At 39.4% G+C, this 17,000-nt stretch overlaps 1 long non-coding RNA gene across 1 annotated transcript in view; it reads left to right on the top strand.

Moving 5' to 3' along the window:
- LOC106505322 overlaps nt 1-12,798 on the top strand; it is a 28,044-nt gene extending 15,246 nt beyond the window's left edge. The window contains exons 3-4 of the long non-coding RNA XR_001299630.2: nt 3,957-4,026; nt 11,433-12,798. This is a non-coding gene — a long non-coding RNA (uncharacterized LOC106505322). The remainder of the gene's footprint in view (nt 1-3,956; nt 4,027-11,432) is intronic.

Genomic DNA, 17,000 nt, shown 5'->3' with positions numbered 1-17,000 from the left:
CTGCTTGGAAATTTTTTTTAGGGCCACATCCATGCCATATGGCGGTTCATGCATGGGGTCAAACCACAGTTACAGCTGCCAGCCGGTGCCACAGCCACAGCAATGTAGAATCCTAGCTGCATCTGCAACTTACACCACAGCTCACAGCAATGTCAGATCCTTAACCCACTAAGCGAGACCAGGGATCAAATCTGCCACCTAATGTTTCCTAGTCAATTCGTTTCTGCTGTGCCATGACAGGAACTCCTGCTTTTGAAATCTTTAATTTCACTTTGATGAATTTCCACCTCCTCTGTGAATCCTTCCTCAATTGCTCTAGCTCTTTGGCTTTCAATTCTGCCAGGACTCCTATTGCACTTGCCATCAACATCAACACACTTTTTCTTCTTTATTCTGGGCTGGGAATGGGGGCATGCCTGTGGCATGCAGAAGTTCCTGGGTCAGGTATAGAACCCATGCTACAGTCATAACCTGAGCCACAGGAATGACGTCAGATCCTTAACCCACTGAGCCAACAGAGAACTCTGAACATGTTGGTGTTTTTTTTTTTTTTTTTTTTTTTTTTTGGCTACTGTGCCAAATTTCTTCACTTTGTCACTCCAAATCCATTATTCATCCTTCTCCTCCCTGTGCTGTGCCCTGGAGGTTGACCCTCTTGGGTTAATATAGTGGTTCTAAAAGTGTAACCCAAAACCACAGCATCAGACTCACCTGCCAGCCTGTGGAATCAGAGACTCTGAGGATGGACTGCATTAGTCTTTTGTAGGAAGCTATCCAGGGGTTTCTGATGCATGCTCCAGTTTGAAAATCACTGGTCTACATCAAAAGCCCTCCTGTTCCTTGGCTTTGTGATTGGGCTCAGTCAATGAGTAGCCCTACTAGGGGATCAAATGGAGGGTAGATTGTAACGCTGGGACTTTTCTGGTAATTCCCCTATCCCTGGCACACACCTTTAAATACCTTTATTTTTACTTTATTGTGCTTTCCTTTGTTCATTATAAACCCCTGTTGTGTTACCCAATTTCTTTTGGGACACCCACTAGCAAACCATCCATGTTAATTTAAAATCAATATAAATGAAATGTTCCTTTTTCCTTTCTTCAATATTTCATTTTATTTCTTTTTTATTTTTTATGAAAGTATAGTTGATTTACAATATTATGCCAATTTCTGCTGTACAGCACAGTGACCCAGTCTCATATATATACATACATATATATATGCACATTCTTTTTCTCATATTATCTTCCATCATGTTCTATCCCAAGAGCTTGGATATAGTTCCCTGTGCTGTACAGTAGAACCCCATAGCTTATCCATTCTAAGTGTAATAGTTTGCATTCATTAACCACTTTTTTCTTATCCTTCCCTGCCAACCTCTCATCTCCTAAATTGTTGAATAATGCAGTCCAGTGGGTTTTTTTTTTTTTTTAATTTTCTCAGAACCATGAACCTGTTAGGTCAGGTGTGGAAGACAGAATAATGGTCTCACAAAGTTATCCACATCCTCATCCCCCGCACCTGTAAACATGTTCCTTTTCATGACAAAAGAGACTTTGCTGACCTCAAAGTTCTTATGGTGGAAAGATCTGAACTCCACCCATGGCTTCGCCTAATCACAAATGTCTTTATAAAAGAAAGGCCAGAGGGTCACAATATGAAGAGATATGGCAAGAAAAGCAGAGGTCAGAGAGAGAGATAAGATGTTATGCTGCTGGCTTTGCAGTTGGAGAAAGGGACCATGAATGAAGGAAGGCACAGGCTGTAGAGGCTGGAAAGGCAGGGGACACATTCTCCCCTCAAGCTTCTGGAAGGAATGGAACATCACAAAGCCCTAGATAACATGATGAGTAAGACTCATTATAGACTTCGACCTAATAACTGGAAGAGAATAAATTTGTGTCGTTTTGAGCCCTTAAATTTATGATCATTTGTTACAGCAGCTAGAGAAAACTCATACAAGTAGCTTATAAAAAATAGATACCTCAATTAAATAAATTTGGGCAATCCTCCATAATATACAGTGAGATATATTGCACTAAAGAACCATTTCTAACTCTTGGAAACCCACGGCTTCTCAAACTTTTCTTTAGGAAGACCTATTAACATACTAAGGGCTAATTATAACAATGATGAGACTTAACATTTGTGGACCGTGAACTCCATTCCAGACATGGTGTTACACTCTTTAAACATAATCAAATTCCCCGCAATAGCCTTAAGAGGTCATTATTACTATTCTCATTTTACAGAGTGATAAACTGAGGTTCAGAAATGCTAAGTGGTTGGGTTCATGGCTGTACAGCTAGTGACAGAGCTCAGATTTAAAACATTACCTAATTCCAATGCCCATATTGTCAGCCCTCCACCCTTCTGCCTATTCTTGAGAAACATACTTTGAGAAACACTAAATAGGCTTAAGTGAAACACTGATGCACAATGTCTAACATCTTGCATCTCTTCTCATGGTTCCAATATTCCATGTTAACCCCACTGCTAATCTCAGAGCCGGGTGCAGAATGGAAACCTATTTCAGTCTGGTCTGAAAGTAATTAAACCTCTGGAGTGTGTACAAGGTAAGGGGAGTTTCCTTTCCATAAAGGAACAGCTTTCAGGTATAAAGTAACTAAAGTGTGGGGATGTGACATGGCCACATAGGATTAGTACACTTAAATATAACCCAGTAAAGAGACACCATTCAGACATCACAAACCTGTCACCATCTCCCTGGCTTGCCTATAAAAATTAATTATTGGTTAAAATCAGCAGAGAAAAATCTCAGACTGTTAGGTGAAAAACGTTTTTACAGGCAATCCTAATTATATATAATATTTGGGACTTTGTTGAAGAGAGTTTCATGCAGCAGAGTTGGAAGAATTTTTTTTCTAAACCCATGTTTTTTCACTTTAAAATAGCCTTCATAAGGCCTTTCTGTGTTTTGGATGCATATTTTTAGTAGGCAAACATTATCCTTTGCCAGCATATTTTACTGGCGTATGCTTCAACATCTTTAGTGATTACTACCAAAAAAGTTTGTAGCTTTTAATTCTTCTAGATAATATATCTATTTTTGTCAGTCTCTATGTTAAATATGGGGAATCATTTTGACATGCATAGGCGCTCACGAACATTAGACAAATTTTAAATTACTGGTAATATTTTACCAGTTTTTTATACAATTTTATACAGAGACAAAGCAATTTCAAAAGCGAATCTCACGTATTTACAGACTTTAAAAGGAAAAGCACTTTTATCCACAATGCTTTATCCCCAAATGAATAATATTATATACAGTATTTAGTTTGGGAATGGAAAAAAATACATTAGTAGGAAAACTAGTGAAATATGCACATAATCTTGAGTTTAGTATAACAATGTACTAATGCTAATTTCCTAGTTTTGACAAATCTGCTAGAGTTAGATTAGATGTAATATTAGGAGAGTTGAATAAAGGATATATAAGAACTAACTTTACTATCTTTGCATCTTTTCTGTAAGTCTAACATTATCTCAAAAATAAAAGGACATTTTAAAAATTGAAGAATGTCACCCATGTTAAATGACATGAGTTTAAGGATGCTGTTACTTGTGTGTCCAGACTAGGGCTCAGATTACATTAAAAGCTAACATTCCACTCTCCCCATCTCCGCTGCTTCTGCAGACATCTAGCTGCAAAATCTAGCAGACATCTAGCCAGGAAAACAAAGCCAGTTAGCAAAGCAATAAAATGCCCTGTGATTGACACCCCTAAGAGGTGATGGTTGGTTTGTTAACCAAATCTTTCTATCCTGATCAGCTTCTTCATTAAAGAGCTGGCTCCTTGTGGCTTCCTTCTCTTTTCACAAAGTACCAAGCCAGAGTAACACACAAACAAAACTCAACCTCAAAATGTCACTTCATGGTCACATGTAGAACCACTAGGAATTTATTTGCTCATCATCTGTCTCCCCATCTAGGTTCTGCACCTCTCTAGAACCCCAGCACCTTGGCTGATGCAGTGGAGGCTCAAACGTCATTTGCTAATGGGTGAGTTCATGAATTAACCAGCTGGCATTTGTATGAGTGGAGTCTTGCAGGATGTAAAGAAAAGATTGGATCCTCTGTACACAAGTTGGGAACAGAGATTTTGTGTTCACATGTGTATTTCCCATAAGAATTAGGGAACAAGGTTCTCGGTGACCTGAGGCATGTGTGTGAAATCAGAGCTGAATAAGTCCACTGAATACAAGGAATATGAGGAATGCATCTTTCCTTAGGAAAACAAACCAGGTAAACATAGTTCACACCAACCCCTGACAGAATGAGAACAAAGAATACAACCGCCCCACTAAGACATGGCCCCACATTTCCTAATAAGGGAAAGCTCAAATTCTTGCACTCACTTATTAGACAAATATTTTTTGAGACCCGGGGCTTTAATAGTAAGCAAATAAAATGGACAGGAGCCCTGCCCTCATAGAGAGTAAACAAGAGAAATAAGTAATCAAGACTGTTCCAGCTCAGAGGCTTGCCTTCCCTCACTTATCCCCCCAATGATGCCAGGTCCACAGAGACCAGTAGAAGAGAGGTGGTTCATGATTTGAAACTACAAGTCTGGGGCAGGCTTTATTAGCTGAAGAAATGTGGGCATCAATCAGCAGGATGGTTATTGAAGATTCAGTGAAATTATTTGGAAGCTCTAATTCATATGAAACTCTTTATAGATACACCATTCATACATTCATTCATTCACGACAGTCTATATTCATTCATAACACTTTCACTGAGCACCTAATATGTACCAGAATCTATAGAGACCCAAAGATAAAGAGAATGAGGGGTTCCTATTGTGGTTCAGTGGGTTAAGAACCCGACATTGTGTCCTCGAGGATGTAGGTGCGATCCCTGGCCTCGCTCAGTGGGTTAAAGATCCAGCATTGCCACAAGCTGTGGTGTAGGTCACAGATGTGGCTTGATCCAGTGTTGCCTGGCTGTGGTTCAGGACTGCAGCTGCTGCTCTGATTTGACCCCGGCCCAGGAACTTCCACATGCCACAGGTGTGACCGTAAAAAGACAAAAAAGAGAGTGAGAGAGGAAATGACAGCAGGGCTCTCAGGTCATCCCCAGACCAGAAAGGATCAGCAGAGGTTTTCTGTTAAGGGCTAGAAAGTAAATAGTGTAAAGCCTCATGGGCCATGTAGCATCTTTGTTGCATATGTGTCACGTCATTTGTTTAATTGTTTGTTTTTGCCACACTTTATAGATGTAAGATTTACCATTCTCCGTGGCCTTACCAAAAAAGCCCAGGGATCAAATCTGGCCTATGTAACATAAGTTGCCAACCCTGATCTAGAAGTCTGACAAAATAACAACTACAGCCTAATGTGTGCTGAAAGTGATGTCTGTGCTGTCATTACTGTCTGTTTTCTGATGTAATTCTTACAGAAAAAGCCTCTAAGTTAGCATCCAGAATGCCACTAAATTTTTAAAGGGAAAACATGAGGGCAAATATAACTGCGGTAACTGCATCTGCTCCCTCCTTCCTTGCTGTCATAACACCAGTTTGTTAAAGGCAGCAGTTCAGTACCCAGCTAAATATTTGTTTTCTAGGTTTACTTGGAAGAGGTCACCTTTGGCACAGTTCTGTCCAATAGGTTGTAAGCACAATTCTGCTAGACTTTTGGGTCTAGACTTTTTCCTGATGAAAGAAAACTAATATATCTGGTGCCTTCCATTGACCATTGTTCCTGCTTGAATTTGGAATTGCTGTCTAGAGCTACAGCAGCCATCTTGTGACCATGAGGCAATGAGAATGAAAAAGGGCCAAGGAACTCACAGAGAGGCTAGCTCTTAGATCACTGAGGCTTTGGGCCATGGTGAGAGAACTCTTTCTTCATAAATCTTTATTTATTTTGTTAGCCAATTTAAGTTGAGTTTTCCCTTACTGGTTTCTAAAATCATTATTTATAAAGGAAAGCCTAGTGATCTACTCAGGGTACCCCAGAGAGCTGACGACAGAACTGGAGTGAGGTGAGAGGTTCTGGACTCCTTTATCATCATCACCACCATCATCACCACTACCGCCACTAATGTTTACTAAACATTGACATGTATTATCTTATTTCTTTATTATGTAATTATCTATTTATCAATCCATATCCAATGTATCGTCTAACAGTAACTTAATAATCAAAATTTGTGTCTAATTATTATATAATTATCCATCCTGTATTATCTAATGTGACAATAATTCTGATAGAGGAGATGTAAGTCACCTTTTGGGTCAGGAAACTAAGTCTCAGGGACTAATTTGTCTGCTGTCTCATCTGTGGTTTTGGTCACACTGTCCCTGGTTCTTAGACATATCCGAGAAGCAAGTCTCAGCCTTTGTAATTACCAAAGTTGAATAAGCCTCTCACTTAATTTCCTTTTTCTCTTCAACCTTAGGAATTACCATCACTGGGAACACACAATTTCCCAGAAGATGACAGTTCAACTAGTTTGGCATTTGAAAATTACCATTATGAGTTTTAGCATTGTGAGCAATTTTTCCAGCCTCACGGTTTGCAGTTTGTTCTTCGTCTTTTAACTAATGATGGGATGACATATTTCTTTGGTTTTCTAATTTCCTTCTAGACTCTGAACAGTCAGACACCTGAATTTTTAAAAATTGTTATTGAAAAAAAAACCCATTTGTTTAATCTTCCTGCCTTCCAGTCCTCTTTATGTCGATTCTATAAGGTTGGTCATGAAGATAAAAGAAAGAAATTGAAAGTTATTAATATTCATTTATTCTCACCCATTAAAAAAGCAGTGTTCTGAAGAATCTGGCAGGTGGGTTAGGCTAAGTGCTAATATTTTGTTTAACTCTTGGCTGATTATTATCCTTGTCATATGGAGACAAATAAGGGATATTAATTTATGAAGTATTATGCAAGGCTAGTACACAAAGACATAAAATAGAGTTCCCACTGTGGCACAGTATAAAGAATCCAACTACAGTGGCTCAGGTTTCCACTGAAGTGTGGGTTTGATCCCTGGCCCAGCACATATGTTAAAGATCCAGCATTGCCACAGCTGAGGTGTAGGTTGAAGCTGTGACTAGGATTCAACTTCTGGCCTGGGAACTTCCATATGCCATGGGTGCAGCCATTAAAAAAGAAAGAAAAAGGTCATCACCATCATAGCAAAGCCTTATACTAAGTGCCAGCTAATACTGTAAACACTTGACATACAGTAACTCTTTTTTACTGTGATAAAAATGCACATAATATAAAATTCATCATCTTAACCACTTTTAAGTGTACAGTTCCATGGTGCTGAGTACATTCATACTGTTGTGCAACCATCACCATCATCCATCTTCAGAACTTTTTCATCTTCCCAAACGTATACCCATTAAACACTAACTCCCCTTTCTTCCCTCCCTGCCATCCCCACAAATACCATTCTACTTTCTGACTCCACAAATTTGTCTACTCTAGGAACCTCATACAGGAGGAATCATATAATATTTGTCCTTTGTGACTGGCTTATTTTATTTAGCTTAATGTCCTCAAAGTTGATCCATGTGGTAGCATGCACCAAAGTTCACTTGATTTTTTTAGGCCAAGTAATGTTCTGCTGGACGTATACACCACCTTTTGTTTATCCAGTCATCTGCCCCTGGACATTTGGGTTGCTTTCATATTTTGGCCATCATGAATAATGTTGCTAAGAACAAGAATATAAAAATAGATTTTCTAGTCCCTGATTTCAATTATTTTGCGTATATACTCAGAAGTAGGACTGATGGATCATGTAATTCTAGGTGTAGTTTTTTAAAGAACCACCATTCTGTTTTCCAAAGAGACTGCATTATTTTACCTTCCAACTATGAATGGACAAGTGTTCCAGTTTCTCCACATCCTTGCCAATACCTATTTCTGTTTTGTCTTTGTCTTTGTTTTTTTTTTAATGTAATAGCCATCTTAATGAGTGTGAGGGACTATTTTCAATCTCCATTTTATAAGTGAAGAAACTGAGACACAGAGAAAATAACCTGCCCAAGATTGCATATTCATTAAGTGACAGTAGACTTGGTATTCACACCCAAATAGTGTAGCTCCAGAATCAACACTGTTCTCCAGAGACCATTTAAAGCAAAGAACAGCTACAATTTAATGAACGCTTGTTATGTACCAGGCACTGCACTAGCCATTTTACATTTAATTATTTCATCTCATCCTCCATCTAACCTGCAGGATCATTCTTAGTATTGTCCCTACTTTTATAACAAGGAATACAGAAAGAAGTTCAATATATTATCCAGGGTTATTTATCTAGGAAATAACAGAGTTGGGATTTGAATCCAAGTCTGAATCCAGGGCTTGAGGAAATTAATCTCAATCCCATGTTTGATTTTAGACAAATGGTCATCCCATTAAATTCTGTATCTTTCAGAGTATCCTCAGCAGATATATTTCCCCCTCCCTATAGCTAATCAAGTCCTTCACATTGAATTTCACATGATATGGATTTTTCATTCTCTCAAGGAGGCTTATGCTGGCATTCGAATACAATTCCTCAAGGCTTTGCGATGAGCTAAGTTTAAACATGCACTACTAATATAGCATTCCTTCCCAGGTAGAGTGAGTTGGCAAGACTCAAGCTTTCATAGATCTGTGCTTCTCAGAAAAGCCTCTCATTTACCACTAATCCCTTCCCAGTACCTTGTCATTGTTCTGAAAATGTTTTCTTCCAATGGGTAATGCTAAAAACATGATTTTCTCATGGACTCTTTTGCTGACTCTCTCATCCAACTATTATCATGTCTTTGAAATAGATGAGCAAATTTTACCACCCTCACTCTTCAGTGTGCCTCAAAGACCAATATCTTTCTATTCTTCAGAAGCTCTGCTAGATCTCCTCAACACTTGGTGACTTAGCTTTGTCAAACATCATTCCCCAAAGAAGTAGGAGGTGCCATTCTGAAGAATGCAGCATAAGCATAGTAGAGTGGTTATGGGCTTAAGCTTTGGCATTTACTCAGCCTAGGTACAAATCTACTCAACCACGTAATAGATGTTTTCCTTTGGATGATCTATTTTAACCTCACTGGACATCTGGTTCTTCATTTGTAATGCTAGGATTATGAAGTTTCAGTGTCATAGGTTTTTAAAAGGACAAATGAGAGCATATTCAGAAGAATATTGGCATGGTATCAGGAAATAGTAAGTACTATATAAATATTTATTGTTCTAGTAAATCTCACCAACTAGAGGATAACATTCTAAGAGCAGGGGTTAATTCTTCTTGACATACCTAGCAAAGAGCCTTACACATAGGAGATTATCAAGAAATCTTTTTTGGATAATGATGGCTCGTTTTTGGATAGGTGAGCTGTAATCTTTTCAACACTGTGACTTCAAAATCACAAATTTCAAGATGAACGATTAGGAAGGATGAGGGGAAGGAGGGCAGAGATGCTAAGGAAAGTGAGCATGAGACACAGGCGCACACAGGCATTTCCAAAGTTGTCCTCCTGTGAAATCCAGCCTTCAGCAGTGCTCCCACTTCGGGCCAAAATAAGTTGGCTAGCCTCTCCATGTGAAGAGATGGATTGTTGAGCAAGGTTCTGCATGTCTAAACGGTTCCAGCATATTGCCCACATGAGGTGTTGTCCTGACTCTTCTCACCAGTGATTATTCTGCTTTTTCACACCCACACATTAGGAAATTTCTCTTCTCTAGGACATCCCAGGCCAAATCATCTCCATTGTACATTTGAATGCAGTCAGACCTGGAAGCATTTTGCTTGTAATGGGAATGTTGTAGGATTGTCCTAGAAAGCCTACCCAAAACTTACATCACAGCTGGAATTTGAACTCTTATTCCTTTACTTATTTTTCTAGAACTGAGCTGTCCAATAGAGTAGCTATTAATACACAGGCATATATTTATATTTAAGTTGTTTGAAATTAAGTAAAATTGAAAATTCACTCTGAGAGTTTCTGTCTTTGCTTAGCAGAAAAGAATCTGACTAATACCATGAAGATGCATGTTCAGTCCCCAGCCTCACTCAGTGGGTTAAGGATCTGGCATTGTAGGTCACAGACGCAGCTTGGATGTAGTATTGCTGTGGCTGTGGTGTAGGCCAGTGGCTATAGCTCTAATTTAGCACCTAGCCTGGGAACCTCCATATGCCATGGGTGCAGCCCTAAAAACAGAAAAAAAAAATCACTCTGATTAGCCATATTACCAGTACACAATAGCCTCATGTGGCTAGTGACTCTGGTATTGGACAGAGAATGTATAGAACATTTACCTCATCACAGGAAGTTCTGTTGGAGAGTTTTATGCTGCAAAATAACTTCAAGTATCATGAAACAAATGATTTACATGAAAAATAGTGCCATAGCTAGATAATTACCAGGGGGAGCTCTTATTTCTTATGCACACTTTGGTGACTTTAGAACATGTCATCCACCCTTCAACCATCAAAATGTGGAATCTAATTCCCCTTTTCCTGACATGGGTGATTAGTGTCGTGCTTCTATTGAATAGAAAGTGGTAGAAGTGAAGCTGCGGGATTTCTGAGGCTATGTTAGAAAAGGTGAAAGGGTTTCTATCTGGCTTTCTCTGGGAATGCTTACTTTGGAATCCAGCTGCCATGCTGTGTGAGGAAGCCCAGGCCACATCAAAAGGCCGTGTAGAGATGCTCTGGCCGACAGCTCTCACCACAGCCCCAGCTGATACCGAGCATTAAATTTAAGACCTGGGAGCTTTCTGAGAACGCCAGCCTTTGAGTCACTCCATGTGGAGCAGAGAAAAGATGTTCTTGCTATACCTTGCCTAAATTGCAGGTTCCAAAACCAAATGATTTTGCTGTTTAAAGCCACTGTATTTGGGGTGATTCCTTACAGATAAATAGATATTTGGAACATACACCTCAAAAAAAAAAACCATGTTTCTAATGGAGTATCTTTCACGAAGCATCTTTAATGAAGTTCAGACCATGATGAAAAGGTATCAGAGGAAAACAAAGATTATTCTCTTCAGTACCTAACTGAAACATCAATGTTGAAAACATGAGACAAATAGAGTGAGAAAATGATAATGCACTTTTAGAAATGGCAACCACCCCCACCATCCAATTACACAAACCCAACCTTCCTCCAGTCCTGTTCTTAATGGCTAAAAAAATGGCAATTCTATACTCATTTACACTGATGTCAGAGTTTCTGATTGAGTGGCATCTCAATAATTCTCTATAAGAATTACAGTTTGGTTGTAAGAGGATTTGTCTTGGTACTCTATCTGCATTGGAACCTTGATGCTTTTAATAATATGATATGTGATAGTTAAAATGGCAAATATTCCTAAGATGCTTTTATTCTTGGTTCATATAAAAATTATTGAATGGTCATTTTCCATATAAAATTATTTTTCTTAATCTGCTTTCATTTTGATTAGTTTTAGATTTCCCCAAAAGCAGCTCCTAGGAAAAAGACTTATGAGCAAGTAGCTTATTCAGGAGTGTCAGACCAATAAACACAGGAAATTATTAAGAACAAAGACACAGATATATTTTTTGAATTGACAAGCACTAGGTGAGGCTGGGTGTTTCATGCCATTGGACTTTCAGAGAAGCGAGATGAAATGCTTCGTAGAGCCATCCACGCCAGAGGAATAAAGGAGGAAGCATTTACCACTGGCTCCTATTCTTTGTGGATGAATTATTGCTCCATGGACTGTGCCTGAGCTAGTGCCAAATGGATTCCCAAAGGCATCCCACACCATATATGAGAGAAGTCCTGGAGTGGAAAGCAGGATATGTGCAGAGGAATCCTATAAAGCACTGTCAGATTGTACCTGCATGAAGCTGGATGAAGGATGAGTGGAACCAGTTATCTCAGATCAGCTAGAATAAGCAGTGAAGATAAGAACAGTTGAAGCTCTGAGGTGGTACCCAAGGTATGTCAGATACAGTCTACCCTTTTATCCTTTGCTTTTGCTCTCTCAGTCCAAACAATTACACAGTAATTTCCAAGTGGTAGCCACCACAGGCTCTGCAAAGATTTAAACAAAGCAGTTAGTGGAGCAGGCTGAATGACTATAGCCAGTCCTGTGGCTGTAATTGACATTCAATAGACCTCTCTACCACCAACCATTCCAGACACCCTTCCCCATGGGCTCGCACTTCAACTGGGATGCTGGTAATGACTCAAATATTCACCTTCAGATAAGCCCTTGGAATCCTTGCCATTGTGGGACTATAGTTGTTGCCTTTCCCCACATACCATTATCGACAGCTTGGAAACAAGAAGAGACATCCCTAATGAATGCCCTGGGTTTCAGGCTTATTTCTCCCTGCTGCCGTTATGTTGCAGGACCTCCTGCTTTACCTGGTAATGAGAGTCCATTGGACTGAGTAGCACAGTCATTCTCTCCTTTGCCTCCTAGACTGTTGTCATAAGAAATTCTAAGTAACTCACACCCCAGTTACACAACTGCATTATTTGGATACATTTAAACTAACTCATCTTTTTGGAAGACAGTGTCCTTTTCCACACGTAATTTACAGAGAACGTGTAAGAAATAAACAAGGATGTAATGGAATTTGAGAAGAAGGAATATTCCAATGGAGATGACCTGTTAATTTCTCGGTGTTCTAACAAGAAGTCAGTCTCATTCTGTGTGTCATGACATGTATAGAGGTTTCAGAATTTTTATTCTGTAGCAGCTCTCAAAGTGAAAGTGAGGGAGTTCCAGTCTTGGCGCAGCAGAAACAAATCCAACTTAGAACCATGAGGTTGCGGATTTGATCCCTGACCTTGATCTGGCATTGCCATGAGCTGTGGTGTAGGTCACAGACATGACTCAGATCTGGCATTGATGTGGCTGCGGCATAGGCCAGCAGCTACAGCTCCGATTAAACCCTTAGCCTGGGAACTTCCATATGCCTCAGGTGTGGCCCTAAAAAGACAAAAAAAAAAAAAAAAAAAAAAAAAAAAAGCTGGAAATGAGCAGCCAAAGTAATTGTTTTAAAGGTGCAGACCATAATAAGGATACTGGTTTTCCTCAGTATGTTTATTTGAGGTGGCCTTCAGCATGGTGAGGACACATAAATTGCACCACTTGGCACTATCCAGGAATACTGCCCAGGTTGGAAAGTAGATGGGAGTATTTGAGAACAATTTAATACACTAAGGATTGCAATAGGAACCCATTATAGCAAGTGCTCTCTTTTTGCTCTAAACTAAATGTATCCTTTTAGCTTAGCCTGCATCCTATTCTAGTTACAGCTGCAACAGATGGTGCCATCCACCTTGCCCTGGCAGGTGACACTCTCTCAAGTGCCTGATCATATCTTACATCCTGCCTCAGCATTTTCTGTGGCATTGCTGGTGTCTACTAGACTCAGATCTAGCCCATTCCCTAAGTGTAGGGAAGTTAATGACCCCAAGTTTCCACCATCATCCAAAGGTGCTTGGAAGCTAATAGATGAATATTTCAGCCTTTCATCTTTGGAATGGACAATGCTGGGAAGCATTCCACATGTCTCCCAGCTGTCCCACCACAATCAAGGCCCTCATGTCCCAGCAAGGCAGCCTCAGTAAGTACTATTTGGGCCTTTGGCTCCTTCCCTGTTTTATCCCCCTTGATGCCTTTTTTTTTTTTTTTTTTTTTTTTTAAGGCTACCCCTAAGACATATAGAAGTTCTCAGGCCAGGGGTCAAATTGGAGCTACAGCTGAAGCCTATGTCACAGCCACTGCAATGCAGGATCTGAACCTCATATACAAACTATGTGGCAGCTTAAGGCAACACCAGATCCTTAACCCATTGAACAAGGCCAGGGGTCAAACTGGCACCCTCACAAACACTATATTGGCCTCTAAACCTACTGAACCACAATGGGAATTCTGTCTCCCTTGATTCTTGAGATCGCCTCCTACATCCAAAGTCTGAAGGTAACATCTGAGAAAGAAAGTGATCAGGGAGAAACCGAGGGATTTCATAATTATAAAGAGGTCGATTCTCTAAGAGACAAACACTCCTAATCTTTTGTATCAAACAACTGTGTCAAAAATGTAAGACAAAAACTGGAGTTTCCATCGTGGCTCAGTGGTTAACGAATCCAACTTGGAACCATGAGGTTTTGGGTTCAATCCCTGGCTTCACTCAGTGGGTTAAGGATCCGGCATTGCCGTGAGCTGTGGTGTAGGTCACAGATGTGGCTCATATCCAGCATTGCTGTGACTCTGGCATAGGCCAGCGGCTGCAGCTTTGATTAGACCCCTAGCCTGGGAACCTCCATATGCCATGGGTATAGCCTGGAAAAGACAAAAAAAAAAAAAAAAAAGGAAGACAAAAACTAATTGAACTACAAAGGTTGACTATGGACTATTCTAGTTGGGGACTTCAATATGCCTCTTTCAGTAATTAAACTAAGCAGACAAAAAGAAATTTTAGATTTGACCTGACCAGCACTATCAGCCAACTTGACCTAATTGACACCCTACAGAATACTCCATGCCAGAACAATGTAATAGACATTCTTCTCAAGTTTGTATGGGATATTCACCAAGAGAGACCACATTCGGGATTATGGAACTAATTTTTTTTGTCTTTTTTGGCCATCCCAAGTCATATGGAGTTTCTGGGCCAGGGATGAGATCTGAGCCATAGTTACAACCTTTACCACACCTGCAGCAACCCCAGATCCTTAACCCACTGAGTTGGGCCAGGGATTGAACCTTACCACTGATACCGTTACACCACAGCAGGAACTCCCCAAATCTTAACAAATTTTAAAATACAGATTATGAAAATAATGTTCTCAGATCACAATGGAATTAAAGTAGAAATCAATAACAAAATCCCTCATTACTTGGAAATTTTAAAACACAATTCTAAATAATCTATGGTAATAAAAAAGTCTCACAAGAAATTTTAAAATACCTTGAAGTAAATTAAAGTGAAAATATACCTTATCAAAAATTCTGGGATGCAGTGAAAGCAGTGCTTGGAAATCCATGGAATCAAATGCATATTATTCTATGAAGCTTGTGTTACTCTAACACCAAAAAAAAAGAAAAAAGCATCATAACAAAGGAAAATTACAGACCAATAGCCTCAATCAAATATTGCAAATAAAATCCAAAGTATTTTAAAATTATATAGACTAATCAACCCTCCTGCACTGCTGGTGGGAATGTAAACTGGTACAGCCACTATGGAGAACAGTTTGGAGACACCTTAGAAATCTATACGTAGAACTTCCATATGACCCTGCAACCCCACTCTTGGACATCTATCCGGACAAAGCTCTACTTAAAAGAGACACATGCACCCGCATGTTCATTGCAGCACTATTCACAATAGCCAGGACATGGAAACAATCCAAATGTCCATCGACAGATGATTGGATTCGGAAGATGTGGTATATATACACAATGGAATATACTCAGCCATAAAAAAGGATGACATAATGCCATTTGTAGCAACATGGATGGAACTAGAGAATCTCATACTGAGTGAAATGAGCCAGAAAGACAAAGGCAAATACCATATGATATCACTTATAACTGGAATCTAATATCCAGCACAAATGAACATCTCCTCAGAAAAGAAAATCATGGACTTGGAGAAGAGACTTGTGGTTGCCTGATGGGAGGGGGAGGGAGTGGGAGGGATCGGGAGCTTGGGCTTATCAGACACAACTTAGAATAGATTTACAAGGAGATCCTGCTGAATAGCATTGAGAACTATGTCTAGATACTCATGTCGCAACAGAAGAAAGGGTGGGGGAAAAAACTGTAACTGCAATGTATACATGTAAGGATAACCTGACCCTCTTGCTGTACAGTGGGAAAATAAAAAAAAAAAAAGTAGATAAAAAAAAATCATACAATATTCATCTTTCTCTAAAAAAATAAAATAAAATAAAATAAAATTATATAGACTAATCAAATGGGATTTATTCCAGGTATACAAGGTTGACTCAGCATTGGAAAAGCAATCAATATAATCTACTACATCTATGGACTTGAGAAAAAAAATCATATGATCATATCGATTTATGCAGAAAATGTACTTGATAAAATCTAATGCTCATTCATGATTAAAAACTCTCAGTAAACTAAGACTAGATGGAGCTTTCCTACTGAATAAAGAAAAAATTCTACCCCCTCCCCAAAAAAAATAAAACAATTTAAAAAACACAAAAATGCTGTCAGGCATAGCGTTCCATGCTTTCCATTCATTACTTTAGGTAATAAACTCAATAATGCATGATGTATGTTCTTTCACATTTGACAGCTGGGACACTGTGGCCTAGAGAATTTATATTTCTTGCCTTTACACTTCCAAAGAGTGACACAGGCAAGATTCAAACCAAACTGTCTGACTCTAAGCCCCTTACACTTAACCTGTACCCTCCTGAGCCCTTAAATTCCTAATGTAACAACAATAGGGAAGGAATTTGCACTTTCCCAAATCTCCCACGCTGCACTGTTTCAGTGCCCTAATGGAGTCCCACCAGATTATTTCTAAAATCGCTTCTGTGGTGCCAATTACAGGACTCAATAGACAGAATTTTCTTTCCTGAGACTCTCCCTAGCCCAGTTCTGTTTCTCTTTGCTCTCCACCCTGACTATTTATCTCTATCTGAACTTTGCTTGGATAAAAGCCCCTCATCCATAATTTTTTCATTCTCTGGAACCTGCAGGGGAGGTAAAGAGACTGATAAACACATGACCTCCACATTCATTTTTATGATAACAATATCTTGTCCTGACACACACAGGCCTGGGACTACTCAGCAGGTTCAAGTGAAAAGAATAATAGTGTCTGGGAGAGGCACGGCAGGGGTGGGAGGCAATAGAACAGAGACCTTTTCCCTTTAAACACCAGGAGGATAAAAGGCAACACAACCCAGATAGCATCAGACAGGGACAGCCCAAGTAAGGTCTCTGTGTCGAAGTTCCTAGTTTGTGTTGTTGTTGTTTCACCCCTAAGTTCAGACCTAATTGTAAGAT

Source organism: Sus scrofa, chromosome 13 (assembly GCF_000003025.6).
Source record: "Sus scrofa isolate TJ Tabasco breed Duroc chromosome 13, Sscrofa11.1, whole genome shotgun sequence".
NCBI classification, from domain to species: Eukaryota; Metazoa; Chordata; class Mammalia; order Artiodactyla; family Suidae; genus Sus; species Sus scrofa.
Note: the sequence above shows the minus strand (reverse complement) of the source record. Positions and strands in the feature narration are given on the sequence as shown.